The following is a 15244-nucleotide window of genomic DNA, read 5'->3' as shown; positions in this document are numbered from 1 at the left end:
GTTAGAGTTAGGGCTAAGGTTAGGTTTAGGATTAGGGTAAGGGTGAGCGTGAGTGTGAGGGTTAGGTTAGGGTTAGGGTTAGGCTTAGATTTAGGGTGATGGTTAGGGCTAGGGTTTGGGTTAGGGTGACGGAGCGGCTGAGGATTAGGTTTAGGTTTGGTGTTATGTTTAGAGTTATGGTTAGTTTTAGGGTTAGGGTTAGTGTTAGGGTTAAATTGTGGGTTAGAGTTAGGGTTAGGGTTAGGCTTAGGCTTATGCTTAGGCTGAGGGTGAGTTTGGGGGTGAGGTTTAGTGTTATGGTTAGGATTAGGCTTGGGGTTAGGTTTATTTTTAGTCTTATGGTTAGGGTTAAGTTTGAGGTGACGGTGAGGCTGAGGGTGAGGGTTCTGGTTAGGGTTAGGGTTAGGGGTAGTTCTATTTTAGGGTTAGGGTGAGAGTTGCAGTGAGGTTTAGGATGAGGGTGAAGGTTAGGTTTAGGGTGGGGTTTAGAGTTAGGGTTAGGGTTAGGGTGAGGGTGAGGTTTAGGGTTAGAATTAGGGTTACGGGGTGGGTTAGGGTGAGGTTTAGGTTTAGGTTTAGGGTTAAGGTTAGTCTTAGGGTGAGGATAAGTGTTAGGGTGAGGGTATGGGTTTGGGTGAGGGATATGGTTAGGGTGAGGGTTAGGATTAGTGTTAGGGTTATTGTTAGGGTTAGGTTTAGGGTTATGGTTGTGGTGAGATTGAGGGTGAGGGTGAAATTTAGGGTTAGATATAGGGTTAGGGTGAGGGTTAGGGTGAGGGTTAGGGTGAGGGTTAGGGTTAGGCTTAGTTTGAGGGTGAGGGTTAGGTTGAGGTTTAGGGTTAGGGTTAGGATTAGAGTTAGTGTGAGGGTTAGTGTTAGGGTTAGGGTTAGTCTTAGGGTGAGGGTAAGTGTTAGGGTGAGGATATGGGTTAGGGTGAGGGTTAATGTTAGTGTGAGGGTATGGGTTAAGATGAGGGTCATGGTTAGGTTGAGGGTTAGGATTAGGGTTAGGGTTATTGTTAGGGTTAGATTTCAGGGTATGTTTGAGATGAGGGTGAGGGTTAGGGTTAGGGTGAGGTTTAGGTTTTGGTTTAGGGTTAGAGTTAGGGTTAGAGTGAAGGTGAGGTTTAGGGTTAGGGTTAGGGTTAGGGTGAGGGTTAGGTTGTGGGTTAGGGTTAGGGTTAGTGTTAGGGTTAGGGTTAGGTGAGAGTTAGGGAGAGGGTTAGGATTAGGGTTAGTTTTAAGGAAAGGATTAGGGTTAGGGTGATGGTGAGTGTGTGTGTTAGGGTTCGGTTTAGGTTTAGGCTTAGGGTTAGGCTGAGAGTTAGGTTGAGGTTGAGGGTTAGGGTTAGGTGGAGGGTTAGTATGAGGGTTAGGGTTAGGATTAGGGTTAGAGTAAGGGCTAGGGTGAGTGTGAGGTTTAGTGTTAGGGTTAGGGTGAGGTTTAGGGTTAGGGTTATGGTTAGGGTGAGGGTGAGGTTTAGGGTTAGAATTAGGGTTAGGGTGAGGCTGAAGGTGAGTGTTAGGGTTATCGTTAGGTTTAGTGTTAGTGTTAGGTTTAGGTTTAGGTTCAGGGTGAGGGTGAGGGTGAGGGTGAGTGTTAGGTTTAGGGTTAGGGTTAGGGTTAGGGTGAGTGTGAGGGTTAGGTTTAGGGTTAGGGTGAGGTTTAGGTTTAGTGTTATGAGGAGGATTAGGATGATGGTTAGGGTTAGGATTAGGGTTAGGGTGAGGGCTAGGGTGAGTGTGAGGTTTTGGGTTAGGTTTAGGGTGAGGTTTAGGTTTAGGGTTAGAGTTAGGGTTAAGGTGAGGCTGAGGATGAGGGTTAGGGTTAGGGTTAGGATTAGGATTAGGGTAAGGTTTAGGGTGAGCATGAGGGTTAGGGTTAGTCTTAGGGTTACACTGATTGTGAGGGTGAGGGTGAGGCTTAGGGTTAGGATTAGGGTTAGGGTGAAGGTGAGCATGTGTGTTAGTGTTAGGTTTAGGGGTAGGCTTAGGTTTAGGCTGAGGGTGAGGTTGAGGGTGAAGTTTAGGTTTAGGGTAAGGGTTAGGGTAAGGGTTAGAAGGAGGGTTAGGATGAGGGTTAGGGTTAGGATTAGGGTTAGGGGGAGGGCTAGGGTGAGGGTGATGTTTAGGGTTAGTTTTAGGTTGAGGTTGAGGTTTAGGGTTATGGTTAGCATGAGGGTTTGGATCAGAGTTAGGGTTACGGTGATGTGAGGGTTAGGGTTAGGTTGAGGGTTAGGGTTAGAATTAGGGTTAGGGTGAGGGTGAGTATTAGGATTAGGGTTAGGCTTAGGTTTATGGTTAGATTTAGGTTTAGGATTAGTATTATTGTCAGGGTTAGGGATAGAGTTACAGTGAGGGTGAGGTTGAGGGTTAGGGTTAGGTTTAGGGTGAGGTTTAGGGTTAGTGTTAAGATTAGGGTTAGGGTGAGATTGAGGTTTAGGGTTAGATTTAGGGTTAGGGGGAGGGTTAGGTCTAGGTTTAGGGTTAGGGTTAGTGTTAGGGTTAAGGTTAGGGTGAGGGTGAGGGTGAGGGTGAGGGTTAGGTTTACGGTTAGGCTTATGCTTAGGGTTATGCTGAGGGTGAGGGTGGGTTTGAGGATTAGGGTTAGGGTGATGGTTAGGATTAGGGTTAGGTTGAGGGCTGGGGAGAGGGTGAGGTTTAGGGTAAGTCTTAGGCTTAGGCTAAGGGTTAGGCTGAGCATGAGGTTGAGTGTGACGGTTAGTGTTAGCATGATGGTTAAGTTTATGGTTAGGGTGAGTGTTAGGATGAGGTTAGGGTTAGGGTATGGGTTAGGGTGAGGATGATGGTAAGGGTAAAGGTGACTTTTAGGCTGAGGGTGAGTGTTAAGATAAGGGTGAGGGTTATTGTTAGGTTTAGGGTAAGGGTAGGTTTAGGTTTAGGTTTAGGGTGTGGGTTATATTGAGGATTAGGTTTAGGGTTAATGTGAGGGTTATGGTTAGGGTGGGGGTTAGGGTTCGGTTTAGGATTATTGTTAGTGTTAGGCTTAGGGTTACGGTTATGGTCAGGGTGAGGGTGAGGGTTAGGGTTAGGATGAGGTTTAGTGTTAGGGTTAGGGTGAGGTTGAGGTTTAGGGGTAGAGTTAGGGTTAGGGTGAGGGTTAGGGTGAGGGTTGGGGTTAGGGTGCGGGTTAGGGTGGGGGTGACGGTTAGAGTAAAGGTGAGGGTTAGTCTGAGAGTGAGGGTTACGGTAAGGGTTAGGGTTAGGGTGAGGGTTGGGATTAGGGTTAGGCTTAGGCTTAGGCCCAGCATGAGGGTGAGGGTTAGGGTTCGGGATTGGGTGAGGGTTAGGGTTAGGGTTAGGGTGAGGGTTATGATGAGGTTTAGGGTTAGGATTAGCGTTAGAGTGAGTGCTAGGGTGAGGTTTAGGGTGAGGGTTAGTGTTAGGGATAGGGTTAGGGTTACGATTAGGGTTAGGGTAAGGGTGAGTGTCAGGGTTAGGCTTATGGTTAGGCTTAGAGTTAGGGTGAGGGTTAGGGTTAGGGTTTGGGTTAGGCTGAGGTTGAGGCTGAGGATTATGGTTAGGTTTAGGGTTAGGTGTAGGGTTGTGTTTAGGTTTAGGGTTAGTATTAGGGTTAGGGTTAGGGTTAGGGATACGGTGAGGGGTAGTGTTAGGGTTAGGCTTAGGGCTAGGCTTTGGGTTAGTCTGAGGTTGAGGGTGGAGTTGAGGATTAGGGTTAGGGTGATGGTTAGGATTAGGGTTAGGGTGAGGGCTGGGGAGAGGGTGAGGTTTAGGGTAAGACTTAGGCTTAGGCTTAGGGTTAGGCTGAGCATGAGGTTGAATGTGTGGGTTAGGGTTAGCATGATGGTTAGGATTACCGTTAGGTTGAGGGTTAGGATGAGGTTAGGGTTAGGGTTTGGTTTAGGGTTAGGATGATGGTAAGGGTAAAGGGGAGGTTCAGGCTGAGGGTGAGGATTAAGATAAGGGTGAATGTTAGGTTTAGTATTAGGGTTAGGGTAGGGTTAGGTTTAGGGTTAGGGTGAGGATTACATTGAGGATTAGGTTTAGGGTTAGGCTGAGGGTTATGGTTAGGGTGAAGGTTAGGGTTCGGGTTAGGGTTATTGTTAGTGTTAGGGTTAGAGTTACAGTGAGGTTGAGGGTGAGGGTGAAGCTTAGGTTTAGGGTGGGGTTTAGAGTTAGAGTTAGGGTTGGGTGAGGGTGAGGTTTAGGGTTAGAATTAGGGATACGGGGTGGATTAGGATGAGGTTCAGGTTTAGGGTTAGTGTTAGAGTTAGGTTGAGGGTGAGGATTAGGTTGAGGTTTTGGGATAGGGTTAGGTTTAGGATTAGGGTTAGGGTTAGGGTGAGTGTGAGGGTTAGTGTGAGGGTTAGGCTTAGGCTTAAGGTTAGGCTCATGGTGAGGGTGGGAGTGAGGATTAGGGTTAGGGTGATGTTTCGGGTTAGGGTTAGTGTTATTGTTAAGGTTAGTTTTATAGTTACGGTGAGGGTGAGCGTGCGGTTGAGGGTTAGGGTTAGGGTGGGGTTTAGGGTTAGGTTTATGGTGAGGGTGAGGTTTAGGGTTAGATATAGGGTTAGGGTGAGGGTTAAGGTGAGGATTAGGGTGAGGGTTAGGGTTAAGGTTAGTGTTAGGGTTAGGTTGAGGGTGAGGGTTAGGTTGAGATTTAGGGTTAGGATTAGGGTTAGGCTTAGTATGAGGGTTAGTGTTAGCGTAAGGGTTACTCTAACGGTGAGGGTAAGTGTTAGGGTGAGGGTATGGGTTAGGGTGAGTGTTATGGTTAGGGTGAGGTTTAGGATTAGGGTTAGAGTTATTGTTAGGGTTAGGTTTAGGGTTAAGGTGAGAGTGAGGGTGCGGTTGAGGGTTAGGTTTAGGGTGGGGTTTACAGTTAGGGTTAGGGTTAGGGTTAGGGTGAGGGTGAGGTTTAGGTTTAGATATAGGGTTAGGATGAGGGTTAGGGTGAGGGTTAGGGTTAGGGTTTGTGTTAGTGTTAGGTGGAGTGTGAGGGTTAAGTTGAGGTTTAGGGTTAGGGTTAGGTTTAGGGTAAGTGTGACGGTTAGGGTTAGGGTTAGGGTTAGTCTTAGGGTGAGGGTTATGGTTAGGGTGAGGGTTAGGATTTGGGTTAGGGTTATTATTATAGTTAGGTTTAGGGTTATGGTTGCGGTGAGGGTGAGGGTGATTGTTAGGGTTAGGGTTAGGGTGAGGTTCAGGGTTTGGGTTAGGGTTAGAGTTAGGGTTAGAGTGAGGGTGAGGTTTAGTGTTAGGGTTATGGTTTGGGTGAGGGTTAGGTTGAGGGTTAGGGTTAGCGTTAGTGTTAGGGTTAGGGTTAGGTGAGAGATAGGGAGAGGATTAGGATTGGAGTTAGTCTTAGGGATAGGATTAGGGTTAGGGTGAGTGTGAGTGTGTGTGTTAGGGTTAGGTTTAGGTTTAGGCTTAGCGTTAGGCTGAGGGATAGGTTGAGGGTGAGGGTTAGGTTTAGGGTGAGGATTAGAATGAGGGTTAGGGTTGGGATTAGGGTTAGGGTAAGGGCTAGGGTGAGGGTGAGGTTTAGTGTTAGGGTTAGGGTGAGGTTTAGGTTTAGGGTTAGGGTTAGTTTGAGGGTGAGGTTTTGGGTTAGAGTTAGGTTTAAGGTGAGGCTGAAGTTGAGGGTTAGGGTTATCGTTAGTGTTAGGGTTAGTGTTAGGCTTAGGTTTAGGGTTAGGGTTAGGGTGAGGGTTATGCTTATGCTTAGGGTTAGGTTTAAGGTGACTGTGAGAGTTAGGGTTAGGGTTAGGGTTAGGGTTAGGCTTAGGGTTAGGCTGATTGTGACGGTGAGGGTTAGGTTTAGGGTGAGGGTTAGGGTTAGGGTTATGAAGAGCGTTAGGATTATGGTTGGGTTAGGATTAGGTTTAGGTTGAGTTCTAGTGTGAGGGTGAGGTTTAGGTTTAGTTTTAGGGTGAGGTTTAGGGTTAAGGTTAGAGTTAGGATTAAAGTGAAGCTGAAGGTGAGTTTTAGGGTTAGGGTTAGGATTAGGATTAGGGTAAGTGTTAGTGTGAGCATGAGGGTTAGGGTTAGGGTTAGGGTTAGGCTTGGGTTACAATGATGGTGAGGGTGAGGGTGAAGGTTAGGGTTAGGATTAGGGTTAGGGTAAAGGTGAGCATGTGTGTTAGGGTTAGGTTTAGGGGTAGGCTTAGTGTTAGGCTGAGGGTGAGGTTGAGGGTGACAGTTAGGGTTAGGATAATGGTTAGTGTAAGGGTTAGAGGGAGTGTTAGGATGAGGGTTAGGTTTAGGAATAGGGTTAGGGTGAAGGCTAGGGTGAGGGTGAGGTTTAAGGTTAGGTTTACGGTGAGGGTTAGGGTTAGGGTGAGGGTGAGGGTTTTGGTTTGGGTTAATTTTAGGGTTAGGATAAGGGTTACGGTGAGGGTGAGGGTTAGGTTTACGTTAGGGTTAGGATTAGGGTTAGGGTGAGGGTGAGTGTGAGGGTTAGGTTTAGTGTTAGTGTGAGGGTTACGATGAGGGTTAGGATTAGGGTAAGGGGGAGGGCTAGTGTGAGGGTGAGGTTTAGGGTTAGGGTTAGGGTGACGTTTAGGTTTAGGGTCAGGGTTAGGTTTATGGTGAGGGTGAAGTTTAGGGTTAGAGTTAGGGTTAGGGTGAAGCTTATGGCTAGGGTTAGGGTTAGGGTTAGTTTTAGATTTAGGGTTAGAGTGAGGGTTAGGGTGAGTGTGAGGGTTTGGCTTAGGGTTATTATAGGGTTAGGGTAAGGGTTAGGGTGAGTGTGAGGGTTAGGGTTAGGGTTAGGGTTAGGCTAGGTTTAGGCTGAGGGTGAGGGTGAGGGTGAAGGTTAGGGTTAATGTGAGGGTTGGGGTTATGGTTATTGTGAGCATGAGGGTTAGGTTTAAGTTGACCATTAGGGTTTGGGTTAGTATTAGGGTTAGGGTAAGGGTTAGGGTGAGGGTGAGGGTTAAGATGAGGATTAGGGTTCGGATTAGAGTTAGGGTGAGGGTTAGGTTGTGGCTGAGGGATAGGGTTTCTGTTAGGTTGAGGTTTAGGGTTAGGGTTAGGGTTAGGGTGAGGGTTTGGATGAGATTTAGGGTTACAGTGATGTGAGGGTTAGGGTTAAGTTGAGGGTTAGGTTTAGAATTAGGGTTAGGTGAGGGTGAGTTTTAGGATTAGGGTTAGGCTTAGGGTTAGGGTTAGGGTTAGTGTTACGATTAGTTTTATTGTTAGGGTTAGGGTTAGAGTTACAGTGAGGGTGAGGGTGAGGGTTGGGGTTAGTTTTAGGGTGAGGTTTAGGGTTAGGGTTAGGATTAGGGTTAGGGTGAGAGTGAGGTTTAGGTTTAGATTTAGGGTTAGGGGGAGGGTTAGTTCGAGCGTTAGGGTTAGGGTTAATGTTAGGTTTAAGTTTAGGGTGATAGTTAGGTTGAGTTTTAAGGTTAGGGTTAGGGTTAGGGTTAGAATTAAGGTTAGGGTGAGGGTGACTGTGAGGGTTCGGTTTACGGTTAGGCTTAGGTTTAGGGTTAGGCTGAGCGTGAGTGTGGGGTTGAGGATTAGGGTTAGGGTGATGGTTAGGATTAGGGTTAGGGTGAGGTCTGGGGAGAGGGTGAGGTTTAGGGTAAGTCTTAGGCTTAGGCTTAGGGTTTGGCTGAGCATGAGGTTGAGTGTGAGGGTTAGTCTTAGCATGATGGTTAATTTTAAGGTTAGGGTGAGGGTTAGGATGAGGTTAGGGTTAGGGTGTGGGTTAGGGTGAGGATGATGGTAAGGGTAAAGTTGACTTTTAGGCTGAGGGTGAGGCTTAAGATAAGGGTGAGGTTTAGGGTTAGGTTTAGGGTTAGGGTTAATGATAGGGTGAAAGTGAGGGTGAGTTTTAGGATTAGAGTTAGGTTTAAGGAGAGGCTGAGGGTGAGGGTTAGGGTTAGGGGTAGGATTAGGATTAGGGTAAGGGTTAGGGTGAGTGTGAGTGTTAGGGTTAGTGTTAGGGTCAGGCTTTTGGTTACACTGAGGGTGAGGGTGAGGGTGAGGGTTAGGGTTAGGATTTGGATTAGTGTGAGGGTGATTGTGTGTGTTAGGGTTAGGTTGAGCGTTAGGCTTAGGGTTAGGCTGAGGGTGAGGTTGAGGTTGAGGGTTAGGTTTAGGTTGAGGGTTGGCTTAAGGGTTAGGGATAGGGTTACGATGAGGGTTAAGGTTAGGACTAAGGTTAGGGTGAGGGCTAGGTTGAGGGTGAGGTTTAGCGTTAGGTTTAGGGTAAGGTTTTAGGTTTGGGTTAGTTTTAGGTTGAGAGTTGCATTTCGGGTTATGTTTAGGGTTAGGGTGAGGGTTAGGGTAAGGATTAAGGTGAGGGTGAGGGTTAGGGTTCGGGTGAGGGTAAGGCTTACGATTAGGGTTAGGATGAGGTTTAGGGTGAGGGTGAGGTTTAAGGTTAGGTTTAGGATTAGGATTACGGTTAGGGTTAGGGTGAGTGTGAGGGTTATGGTTAGATTTAGGGTTAGGCTGAGGGTGAGGGTGAGGGTGAGGTTAGGGTTAGGGTGAGGTTTAGGTTTAGGGTTAGGGTGAGCATGAGGTTTAGTGTTAGAGGTAGGGTTAAGGTGAAGCTGAGGGTGAGGGTTAGGGTTAGGTTTAGTCTTAGGGTTAGGCTGAGGGTGAGGGTGGGGCTGAGGATTAGAGTTAGCCTTAGGGTTAGGCTTAGTGTTAGGTTTATTTCTAGTGTTATGGTTAGGGTTAAGTTTGCGGTGAGGCTGAGGCTGAGTGAGAGAGTTATGGTTAGGGTTATTGTTAGTGTTAGGGTTTGTGTTATTGTTAGGGTTAGGCTTAGAGTTACGGTTAGGTTGAGGGTGAGGGTGAAGTTTAGGGTTAGGGTGCGGTTTAGGGTTATTGTTAGGGTTAGACTGAAGGTGAGGGTGGGGGTGAGGATTAGGGTTAGGGTGAGGCTGATTGTGTGTGTTAGGGTTAGGTTTAGGGTTAGGCTTAGTGTTAGGCAGAGTGGGAGGGATAGAGTTAGAGGGAGGGATAGAGTTAGAGGGAGACTTAGTATGAGGGTTAGGTTTAGGATTAGGTTTATGGTAAGGGCTAGGGTGAGGGTGAGTTTTAGGGTTAGAGTTAGGGTTCGGGTGAGGACGAGGGTGAGGGTTAGGGTTAAGGTTAGTGTTAGTGTTAGGGATAGGGTTAGGGTGAGGGTTAGGGTGAGGGTGAGGGTTAGGGTTAGGGTTAGGATTAGGATTAAGGTTAGCGTTAGGGTGAGTGTGAGGGTTAGGGTTAGGTTTAGGGTGAGGGTGTGGGTGAGGCTGAGGTTAGGATTAGGGTGAGGTATAGGTTTAGGGTTAGGGTGAGCATGAGGTTTAGTGTTAGAGGTAGGGTAAGGTGAGGCTGAGGGTGAGGGTTAGGGTTAGGGCTAGGATTACGATTAGGGTAAGGGTTAGGGTGAGCTTGAGGGTTAGGTTTAGGGTTAGGGTTATGCTTAATGTTACAGTGTGGATGAGGGTGAGTGTTAGGGTTAGGGTTAAGATTAGGATTAGGGTAAGGGTTAAGGTAAGGTTTAGGGTTAGGCATAGGTTAGGGAGAGGGTGAGGTTTAGGGTTTGAATTAGGGTAAGGTGAGGCTGAGGGTGAGGGTTAGGGTTAGGGATAGGATTAGGATTACGGTAAGGGTTAGGGTGAGTGTGAGGGTTAGGGTTAGTGTCAGGTTTAGGATTAGGGTGAGATTTATGGTTCAGGTTAATCTTAGGATTAGAGTGAGGTTTAGGTTTAGGGTTAACTTGAGCATGAGGTTTAGGGTTAGGTTGAGGGTTAGGGTTAGGTTTAGGGTTCTGGTGAGATTAGGGTTAGGGTTATTGTTAGGGTTAGGGTTAGTGTTAGGGTGAGGGTAAGTGTTAGGGTGAGAGTTTGGGTTAGGGTGAGGGTTTTGGTTAGGGTGAGGGTTAGGATTAGGGTTAGGGTTATTGTTAGGGTTAGGGTTAGGCTTAGGTTAAGAGTTAGGGGGAGGGTTAGGGTTAGGATTAGGGTTAGGGTTAGGATTAGGGTTAGGGTGAGGGTGAGGGTGTGTGTTAGGTTTAGGTTTATGGTTAGGGTTAGGGTTAGGTTGAGGGTGAGGTTGAGGGTGAGGTTTAGGGTTAGGGTGAGGGTAATGGTAAGGGTTAGGGGGAGGGTTAGGATGAGGGTTAGTGTTAGGATTAGGTTTAGGGTGAGGGCTCGGGTGAGCATGAGGTTTAGGGTGATGGTTAGGGTGAGGGTTAGGGTTAGGTTTAGGGTGAGAGTTTTATTTCGGGTTATTTGAGGGTTAGGGTAAGAGTTACGGTGAGGGTCAGGTTTAGGTTTAGGTTGAGGATTAGGGTTCGGATTAGCGTTAGGGTGAGGGTGAGGCTGAGGGTTAGGGTTATTGTTTTGATGAAGGTTAGGATGAGGGGTAGGGTTAGGATTAGTGTTAGGGTGAGGGCTTGGATGAGGGTGAGGTTTAAGGTTAGGGTTAGGGTGAGGTTTAGGGTTAGGATGAATTATAGGGATAGGGTTAGGTTCAGGGGTAGTGTCACGTTGAGGTTTAGGGTTAGAGACAGTTTTAGGGTGAGGCTGAGCATGAGGGTTAGGGTTAGGATTAATGTTAGGGTTAGGCTTAAGTTGAGGGTTAGGGTGAGGGTGAGGTTTAGGGTTAGGGGGAGGGTTAGGATGAAGGTTAGTGTTAGGATTAGGGTTTGGGTTTGGGCTAGGGAGAGGGTGAAGTTTAGGGTTAGGGTTAGGGTGAGTTTTAGGGTTAGGGTTAGGGTTGGGGTTAGGGTGAGGTTGAGGTTTAGGGTTAGAGTTAAGGTTAGGGTTCGCCTGAGGGTGAGGTTTAGGGTTAGGGTTAGGGTTAGGTTGAGGGTGAGGTTTAGTTTGAGGTTTAGGGATAGGATTAGGTTTAGGATTAGGGTTAGGGTGAGGCTGAGTGTGAGGGTTAGGGTGAGGGTTAGGCTTAGGCTTAGGGTTAGGCTGAGGGTGAGGGTGGGTGTGAGGATTAGGGTTAGGGTGATGGTTAGGGTTAGTGTTATTGTTAGTGTTAGGGTTTGATTTACCGTGTGAGTGAGGTTGCAGGTGAGATTTAGAGTTAGGGTTAGTGTGGGGTTTATGGTTACGGTTAGGTTTAGGGTTAGGTTGAGGTTGAGGTTGAGGGTTAGATATAAGATTAGAGGGAGAGTTACGGAGAGGGTTAGGATTAGGGTTAGGGTGAGGCGGAGTGTTAGCATTAGGGTTATGGTTATTGTTTGAGTTAGGTTTAGGTTTAGGATTAGTGTTATTGTTAGGGTTAGTGTTAGAGTTATGGTGTCGGTGAGTGTGAGGGTGTGGGTTAGGGTTAGGGTTAGGCTTAGGCTTAGGCATAGTTTTAGGCTGAGTGTGAGGGTGGGGGTGAGGATTAGGTTCAGGTTGATGTTTAGTGTTAGGGTTAGGGTGAGGGTTAGTGTTAGGGTTAGGGTTAGAGTTAGGGTTAGAGTGAGGGTGTGGTTTAGGGGTACAGTTATGGATAGGGTGAGGGTTAGGTTTAGGGTTAGGGTTAGGGTGGTGTTGACCGTAAGGGTAAAGGTGAGGTTTAGGGTGAGGGTGAGGGTTAAGGTATGGGTGAGAGTTAGGGTTAGGGTGAGGTTTAACATTAGGTTCAGGGTGAGGGTGAGGGTTAGATTGAGTATTAGTGTTAGGGTTAGTGTGAGGTTTAGGTTGAGGATGAGGGTAAGGGTTAGGGTGAGGGCTAGAGTGAGGGTGAGGTTTCGGGTTAGTGTTACGGTGGGGTTTAGGGATAGGGTGATGGTTAGTGTTATTGTGAGGGTTAGTTTTAGAGTTAGCGTGAGTGTTAGGTTTAGGGTTAGTGTTAGGGTGAGGGTGAGGGTGAGGGTTAGCGTTAGGGTTAGGATGAGGTTTAGGGATAGGGTTAGGGTTAGGGTTCGTTTCAGGGTTAGGTTCAGTGTTTGAGTTAGGTTTAGGGTGAGGCTGAGGGTGAGGTTTAGGGTTAGGATTAATGTTAAGGTTATTCTTAAGATGAGGGTTAGGTTGAGGGTGAGGGTTTGGGTTAGGGTTAGGAGTAGGATTAGGGTTAGGGTTAGGGTGAGTGTGAGGATTAGGGTAAGGGTTAGGGTTAGGCTTAGGGTTAGGATGAGGGTGAGGGTGAGGGTCAGGGTTAGGGTGAGGGTGATATTTAGGGTTAGGATTAGGGTGAGTGTGAGGTTTAGGGTTAGGTTTAGGTTTAGGTTTAGGCTGAGCATGAGGGTGAGGGTTAGGGTTATGGTGAGGTTTAGGGTTAGGGTTATGGGGAGGGTAAGGAGGAGAGTTAGGGTTAGGATTACGGTTAGAGTTAGGGTTAAAGTAAGGCTGAGTGTGAGGCTTAGCGTTAGGATTAGGATAAGGATTAGGGTAAGGGCTAGGTTGAGTGTAAGGGTTAGGGTTAGGGTTAGGTTTAGGCTTAGGGTTACGCTGATGGTGAGGGTTAGGTTGAGGGTTAGGGTTGGGATTAGTGTTAGGGTTAGGGTTAGGGTGAAAATTTGAGGGAGGGTTAGGGTTAGGGAAAGGTTTAGAATTAGTGTTAGTGTGAGGGTGAGTGTGTGTGTTAGCGTTAGGTTTAGGGTTAGGTTTAGGGTTAGGCTGAGGTTGAGGTTGAGGGTGAGGGTTAGGCTTAGGTTGAGGGTAAGGATTAGGGTTAGGGGGAGTGGGAGGTTTAGGGTTAGAGTTAAGGTTAGGGTGAGGCTGAGGGTGAGGGTTAGGGTTAGGGTTAGTGTTAGGGTTTGGGTTAAGGTGAGGGTTAGAGTGAGGGTGAGGGTTAGGCTTAGGGTTAATCTTAGGGTGAGTGTGAGGGTTAGAGTTAGGGTTAGGATTAGACTTAGGCTTAGGCTGAGGGTGAGGGTGAGTTTGAGGGTTAGGGTGAGGGTGAGGGTTAAGTTTAGGTTTTATGTGACAGTTAGGGTTTGGGTTAAATTTAGGGTTAGGGTGAGGGTTAAGGTAAGGTTTACGGTGAGGTTGAGGGTGAGGGTTAGGTTGAGCATTAGGTTTAGGTTTAGGGTTAGGGTGATGGTGAGGGTGAGGGTTAGGGTTAGTGTTAGGTTGAGGGTTAGGATGAGGGTTAGGGTTAGAATTAGGGTTAGGGTGAGGGCTAGGTTGAGGGTGAGGTTTAGGGTTAGGGTTGTGGTGAGGTTTAGGGTTAGCGTTATGGTTAGTTTTAGGGTGAGGGTGAGCTTTAGGGTTAGAGTTAGGGTTAGGTTGAGGCTGATTGTGATGGTTAGGGTTAGGGTTCCTGTTAGAGTTAGGTTTAGGATGAGGGTTAGTGTGAGGGTGAGGGTTAGGCTTAGGGTTAGGATTAGGATTAGGATAATGGTTAGGGTGATTGTTTGGGTTAGGGTTACGGTTAGGTTTAGGCTTAGGGTTAGGCTGAGGGTGAGGTTCAGGGTAAGGGTGAGGGTTAGGATTAGGGTTAGGGTGAGAGTTAGGGTTAGTGTTAAGTTTAGGGATTGGATGAGCGTTAGAGTTAGGGTTACCTTGAGTTTGAGGGGTAGGGTTAGGTTGAGGGTTAGGGTTAGGTGTATTGTTAGGGTGTGAATTAGTGTTAGGTTTAGGCTGAGGGTTAAGAGGAGAATTAGGGTTAGGATTAAGGTTAGGGTGAGGTCTAGGTTGAGGGTGAGGGTTAGGGTTAGTGTTACGGTGAGGTTCAGGTTTAGGTTTAGGGTTAGGGTGAAGGTTTGGATGAGGGTAAAGGTTATGGTGAGGGTGAGGGTTAGGGTCATGTATAGGATTAGGGTTAGGGTGAGGGTGTGTGTTAGGATTAGTGTTATGGTTAGGGTTAGGTTTAGGTTAAGGGTTAGGATTAGTGTTATTGTTAGGTTTAGAGTTAGGGTTAAAGTGAGGGTGAGTGTGAGGGTTATGGTTAGGGTTAGGGTGAGGTTTAGGGTTAGGGGTAGGACTGGGTTAGGGTGAGGGTGAGGTTATGTTTAGATTTAAGGTTAGGGGGAGGGTTATTTCGTGGGTTAGGGTTAGGGTTTGTGTTAGGGTTAAGGTTAGGGTGAGGGTTAGGTTGAGGTTAAGGGTTAGAGTTAGAGTTAGGTTTAGGATTAGTGTTAGGTTGAGCGTGAGTGTGAGTGTTAGGGTTAGGGTTAGACCTCGGCTTAGGGTTAGGCTGAGGGTGAGTGTGGGCTTGAGGATTATGGTTAGGGTGATGGTTATGTTTAGGGTTAGGGTGAGGGTTAGGATGAGGGTTAGGGTTAGGATTAGGGTTAGGGTGAAGGCTAGGGAGAGGGTGAGGTTTAGGGTAAGGGTTAGGCTTAGGTTTAGGGTTAGGCTGAGCTTGAGGTTGAGGGTGAGGGTTAGGGATAGGGTGATGTTTAGGTTTACGGCTAGGGTTAGGGTTAGGATGAGGTTTAGGGTTAGGTGGAGGGTAAGGGTGAGGATGATGGTAAGGGTAAAAGTGAGGTTTAGGCTGAGGTTGAGGTTTAAGATAAGTGTGTGGGTTAGGGTTAAGTTTAGGGTTATGGTAAGGGTTATGGTGAGGGTTAGATTGAGGATTAGGGTTAGGGTTAGGGTGAGGCTTAGTGTGAGGATGACGGTTTGGGTTAGGGTGAGGGTGAGGGTGAGGTTTAGGGTTAGGGTGAGGTTTAGTGTTTGGGTTAGAGTTAGAGTGAGGGTTAGGTTGAGGGTGAGGTTTAGGGTTAGATTTAGGTTTAGTGTTAGTGTTAGGGTCAATATGAGGGTTAGCGTTAGGGTTATAGTGTGGGTGAGGTTTAGTGTTAGAATTAGGGTTAGGTTGAGGCTGAGTGTGAGGGTTAGTTTCAGGGTTAGTTTTAGGGTTAGCATGAGGTTTGGCATGAGGGTGAGGTTTAGGGCTAGGGTTAGGGTTAGCATTAGGTTTAGGGTTAGGGTGAGTGTGAGGGTTAGGTTTAGGGTTAGGGTTATCCTTAGGTTTAGGCTGAGGGTGAGGGTGAGGGTTAGGTTTAGGGTGAGCTTAGGGTTAGGGTTAGGGTGAGGTTTAGTGTTAGATTTAGGGTTAGGGTGATGGTGAGATTTAGGGGTAGAGTTAGGTTTAGGGTGAGGGTGAGTGTGATGGTTAGGATTAAGGTTAATGTTAAGCATAGGTTTAGGTTGAGGGTGAGGGTGAGTCTTAGGGTTAAGGTTAGGATGAGGTTTAGGTTTAGGGTTAGGGTTAGAATTAGTGTTAGGGTGAGAGTGAGATTTAGGTTTAGAATTAGGGTTAGGTTTTGGAATAGGGTTAGATTGAGAGTTAGGTTTAGGGTTAGGCTTAGGCTTAGGCTTAGTCCGAGCATGAGGGTGAGGGTTAGGGTTAGGTTTAGGGTGATGGT

Source organism: Dipodomys merriami, unplaced genomic scaffold, assembly GCF_024711535.1.
Source record: "Dipodomys merriami isolate MVZ:Mamm:240054 unplaced genomic scaffold, mDipMer1.0.p SCAF_118, whole genome shotgun sequence".
Taxonomy (NCBI): Eukaryota; Metazoa; Chordata; class Mammalia; order Rodentia; family Heteromyidae; genus Dipodomys; species Dipodomys merriami.
The sequence above is the reverse complement of the archived record's forward strand: the minus strand, read 5'-3'. Positions refer to the sequence as shown.